The sequence below is a fragment of the Ursus americanus genome, chromosome 18, assembly GCF_024610735.1.
Source record: "Ursus americanus isolate L20-20 chromosome 18, mUrsAme1.1.p, whole genome shotgun sequence".
Taxonomy (NCBI): domain Eukaryota; kingdom Metazoa; phylum Chordata; class Mammalia; order Carnivora; family Ursidae; genus Ursus; species Ursus americanus.
The window spans coordinates 12,002,485-12,008,484 of record NC_142144.1 but is presented as its reverse complement, the minus strand read 5'-3'; positions in this window follow the sequence as shown (position 1 = coordinate 12,008,484).

Here is a 6,000-nt window from a genome sequence, read left to right as displayed (position 1 = left end):
GATATGTATCAAAAGATTCCCTTTCAAAAACTTTACAATAAGAAAATAAATTACCCCAATAAAATAGGACAAAGATTTTAAAGGTACCTCACCAAAGAAAATACACAGAAAATAAGCAAAGGAAATATGTCATCAGGGAAATACAAAATAAAACCACAGTATGATACCACAACACATCCATTAGAATGGCCAAAATTCAAAACACTGACAATACCAAATGCTGACAAAAATGCGGAGTAACAAGAATTCTCAGTCACTACTGGTGGAAGTTCAGAAAGTACAGACAGTCTGGCAGTTTCTTACAGAACTAAACATACTCTTACTATATGATCCAGCAGTCACGCGCTTTGGTGCTAACCGAAAGGAGCTGAACACTTACCTCCACACAAAACCCTGCACGTGGATGTTTATAGTACCTCTGTTCACAACTGCCAAACTTGGAAGCACCAAGGATGTTGCTACTGTCCTTCCTTCAGTAGGTGAATGAATAAATACACAGTGGTATGTCCAGATAATGAAATATCATTCAGGACAAAAAAAGAAATGCGCCAGGAAGATTGGAAAACACAGGGAGAAAACTTAAATGCATATTACTAAATGGGAGAAGCCAATCTGCAAAAGCTACATGCTATAGGATTCCAATAGTTGGCATTCCAGAAAAGGAAAAACTATGGAGAGAGTAAAAGATCAGTGGATGCCAGGGCATAGGTGGGAGAGAGGGATGAATGGGTGGAGCACCAAGCAGTTTAAGGCCAGTGAAACTATTCTCTATGATACCATAATGGTGTCAAGAGACATGTGTCAAAATGTACAACACCAAGAGTGAACCCTAATGTAAACTATGGATTTGAGTGACGATGATGTGTCAGAGGCGTTCATCAATTATGACAACTGTAGCACTCTGGTGGGGATGTTGATAATCGGGAGGTTTGGTGCATGTGTGGGGGCTGTGACTATGTGGGAACTCTCTGTAACCATGTGATCAATTTTGCTGTGAACTTATAACTGCTCTAAAAAAATTAAGACTATTACAGGGAAAAAATAGAAAAAAAAAGAAAATATCTAAGTTGTGATTGCTATGCATTTATAGATGAGGACAATGTGGTTTAGTAAAGCTAAACAACTTGCCCAAATTCCCCCACTTAGTAATTAGTGAAACTGGGATATCTGCTTGAAGAAACTGAAGCAATAAAATGTTTAAGAAAGGCAAACAAACCCCCCCACACACACACACAAGGCTCAAAAAGTTTAGTACTGCAAAAGCTACACAGCCTATAAAAGGCAGAGCCAGCATCTGAATCTATTCCAACTGGCTCCAGACCCACATCTTAATCCCTCCCCCAGAACACTACACCTGCACCTAGATACAGTCATGCATGCAGACACAGAACTTCGGAGATGTCAGATGCCATCACCTCTCCTTCCAGGCAGGCACACATAAGCCTACACACAGACACACACGAGGAGCCCACACATGAACAGAGAGCACACATGAACAGAGAACACACATGTTCATGCACATGCTTCACATATGTGCATGAAACACCTCCATCCCTGTTGCTGCACGGCCCTAATTCCCTTCCCGGGGACATGAGGCGACACCTCTAGAGCCCAGGTTCCCCAAGGCTCAGAGCACAGAGCTCAGTAAGGACATCAGTAATGTTCTTCTCTCCTGGGAAGACCGCAGGGCCAATGCCTCCAGGGCTCTGGCATTCACAGAGGACAGACCCCTGGGTCTCCCTTTCCACCACCAACACCCACTTTACATAGGGAGAAGAGAGCACATTTCTGAAAGTAGGTCTGCACTTGCCCTGGCCTGCTCCCTCACAGACTCAGAGCCTGATCTTAACTCCCTGGCAGGCCCCCTAGCCTGGTCAGGACCCTGAATCTCCTCTGTCAGGCCCACAGGTAGGCAGGCTGAGGGGTCTTTGGGAACAGAGACAGGGATCGACATCTTCATATGATCTTCCTCCCTTTTCCTGATCCCATCTTCTCTCCTCCATCTCAAAGACAAGAGACAAGTGAATGAGAAAGCTAGGATAATGCAGGGGATAAGAGCACACATTCTGAAGCTGGCCTCCACCACCTGCTAGCTGTGTGGACTTAGGCAAGTCACTTCAGTTCTTGTACCTCACTTTCATTATCTGTAAAATGTGGTGTTGTGAAGACTAATTGACTTAATGTATGTAGAATTCCTAGAGCAGTGACTGGTACACATAAGCACTGTGTCACTGCTAGCTATTATGTTACCATGACTGAGAAAATCCATGGGAAGGGGCTGCAATGAAGTGGGTATCTCGGGTAGGAGACATCTGGGTGAGGCACTCGGCTCAGCAAAGGGATACAAGAGACTGGGTTTCAGCAAAAATTCCACTCTAAGTACTTTTGGTTCATCAGATGGACACCAAAGGTATGTTGCGACTGACAGAAGACAATTATTTACAAAAAAGGAATTCCAGGGGGCATATTTCCAATGTCCACTTGCCTTGAAATCTAGAATTTAACAGCTGGAAATGGCTGGGTAAAATTCTAACCTGATATAGGAGTGAACACTGAACACTGCTGAAAAGAGAAGAACCACGCCTGGAAAGAGCCCTGTGCGATCCCTAAGCAGACATATCTCTATACAAAGTTAAGTATGGAAGGAATTCCTCACTCCATCCCTATAATCTTGCTTCAGAAGGCAACCGCACACACTTACACACACACACACACACCACAACAAACACAAATATAAAGGAGATATATTTCTTTGCAGAAAATGGAATTATTCTATATGCACTGCTCTGCAACTTGCTTTTGTCACTTAACAAAATGTCAAGGACAGTAGTATTACCTTGATTATATAGCTTAGCAATGAATAGCTTCTGCTCTGCCATCAGACTGCCTGAACTAAAATCCCAGTTCTACCACTTACTAACTGGGGAATCTGGTGAGTTACTTCACTAAATTCTATTCTTTTACTGAAAATAAGGGTATTGTGCTAAGCAAAATAAGTCATTGAGAGAAAGACAAATACCATAAGATTTCACTCATATGTGGAATTTAAGAAACAAAACAGCTGAACATAGGGGAAGGGAAGGAAAAATAAAATAAGATAAAAATTGAGAGGGAAGCAAACCATAAGAGATGCTGAATTCTAGGAAACAAACGGAGGGTTGCTGGAGGGGAGGTGGGTAGGGGGATGGGGTAATTGGGTGATGGGCATTAAGGAGGACACTTGATGTAATGAGCGCTAGGTGTTATATGCAACTGATGAATCACTAAATTCTACCTCTGAATCTAATAAAAAAGAAAAAGAAGGATAATAATGGTGCCTGTCTAGGATTAGGGGAAAATAAAATCATAAGATACATGAAAAGCACTTACCTCAGGGTGGAATATACTGAGTACTAATAAATGTTGACTATCATTAGCCATCTTATTTCTTTAGAGGATGGGTGCTATTGAGTAATGAGAATGCACTATTAATTGTTTTCATAATTTACGGATGTTTAGGTTGTTTCCTCTGTTGGTTTTTTTGTTTTTCTTTTCTCTTAATCTGGTATTATGAGTAATGTTACAAAAATGTGTGTATGTATCTTTATGCTACACATATATGAATATTTTTAAAGGATAGATTTTTACTGGACAAAGAAATGTAGATTTTCGATTCTGACAGAGACTGCCAAAATCCTATACTGATTATCCTCTCATTACCAGTGTATGTGAGGGGTTTTTTTCCTTTTGAATATTGCTTAAAAAATTTTATTGACAATCCAATGAGTGAAAATTGTGTTTCAGTCTAATTTACATTTTCTGATTACCAACTAGGTTGGTATGTTTTCTTTGGTAAATGTGTTGTAGATATTTTCTTTAAGTCAATAGTTAATATTTAAGTTTTACTTATGATTTCTTTTGGTGTCATTTTCACATTTTTGAGCATAGTGTTTTGTCATTCTTGCCTCTACATTTTTTTCTCAACTGGAATGGCATCCACATCTTGAGACCACATAAATATGCCCTTTATTTTTGGCTAATACTTTAAGATTTGGATTTTTTAATTCTAGTTTGTGCATATGGGTTTTGTTTCTATGTGGTTAGGAAAAAAAATCTAGCCTTATTTTTTACAAAGGTTTAGCATGTCTATTGATTAAGATTATATATGCATGTGTAAATATAGGCATACAGAATTCTTTAAGTTGGTTCATTGACTGGTTTTTCTCTCTGTGTATGATTATCTTTTTTTTTTTTTTTCATTATTACATACTTTGATTTTTAGTTAGAAAAACTCTCTGTTGGGGCACCTGGTGGCTCAGTCAGCTGAGCATCCAACTCTTGATTTCCGCTCAGGTCATGATCTCAGGGGTGTGAGATGGAGCCCTATGTCACACTCAGTGCTGGGTATGGAGCCTGCTTAAGATTTTCTTTCTCCCTCTCCCTCTGCCCCTCCCCCACTCACTCTCAAAGAAAAGAAAAACCCTGTCATTATTCTAATTTTTTTCAAAATTGTCTTTCCCAGGCTATTTACTCCTCTAGATGAATTTTAGAATGACATTCTCAAGTCCTATTAAAAATGCCCTTGGGAGGGCACCTGGGGGGCTCAGTCAGTTAAGTGTCTGCCTTTGGCTCAGGTCATGATCCCAGAGTCCTGGGATGGAGCCCAGTGTCTGAGTGTGCCCAGGTGTCCCTGCTGAGCAGGGAGCCTGCTTCTCTCTCTCCTCCCGCTCATGCTCTTGCTATCTCTGTCGCTATCTCTGCCTCTCTCCCTCGCTCTCAAATAAATAAAATCTTTTTTTAAAAAAATGCCCTTGGGTAAAGAAATGCTCTTGGGGTGTTATCACAGGTGCACTAAATTTTATTAATTCTAGAAGAATTTTCTTACAGCTTTATTGAGATATAATTGACATATATAATATTGTGTTTGTTAAAGGTCTACAACATGATTTGATATATGTTGTGCAATGATTCCCACAGTATGGTTAGTTAATATCTCCTTCACCCCACATAATTCCATTTCTGGTTCTTTTATAAGAACATTTAAGAACTACTCTCTCAAACTGAATGTTGGTCAGGAGGGGCTGGGAGAGTGGGGGAATCCAGGAGATGTTTAAGCATACAATCTCGAAACCAGTAGATGAATAAATCCTGGAGATTTAACATGCAGCATAGTGATTACAGACAACAATACTGAATTATATATAAACCTCTCAGTTTCTAAGAGTGGTAGATCTTAACTGTTCCCATCACAAAAAAGAAATGATAATTATGTGGTGTGACAGAGGTGTTGGCTAATGCTATGTTGATAGTCACACTGCAATTTAAATGCATCAAATGAACACATTTTACAACTTAAGTTTACACAATGTCATACGTCAATTATATCTCAATTAAAACAAATAATACCTACTCTCTTAGCAAATATCAAGTACATAATACAAAATTGCTAACTTTTGTCACCATACTTTACATTAGGTCTCCAGAACTTATTGACCTTACAAATGGAAATTTGTACCTTCTGTTCAACATGTACCCATTTCTCCCATCCTAGCCTCCTGTAACCACAATTGTACTCTGTTTCTATGAATTTGTCTCTTTTAGACTCCCAAAAAAAGGAAGGAAATCCTGCCAATTACAACTTGGATGGAACTTGTGGGCATGATGCTAAACAGATAAAGACAGCTAATGTATAATGTACTTATATGTGCAATCTCAGAATTGGCACTTTTAAATTGACTCTTCCCTTTTTAGAAGTATAGTATCTCCATTTATTCAGACATCCTTTTGTGTTCTGTTACACTTTCTGAAGAGAGATCTTTCTCATTTCTTTTTACTTTTTTCTATCAGATTTATTACCAAATATTTTTTAGACTTTCTTTTTTTTGTGGAAGAAACAAATGGTTTTGGTTTTTTTTTTAAGATTTTTATTTATTTGAGAGAGAGAGAGAATGCACAAGCGGGGAGGGACAGAGGGGGTGGGAGGAAGAATCCAGCAGATGAATCCTCTTTTCCATCACAACA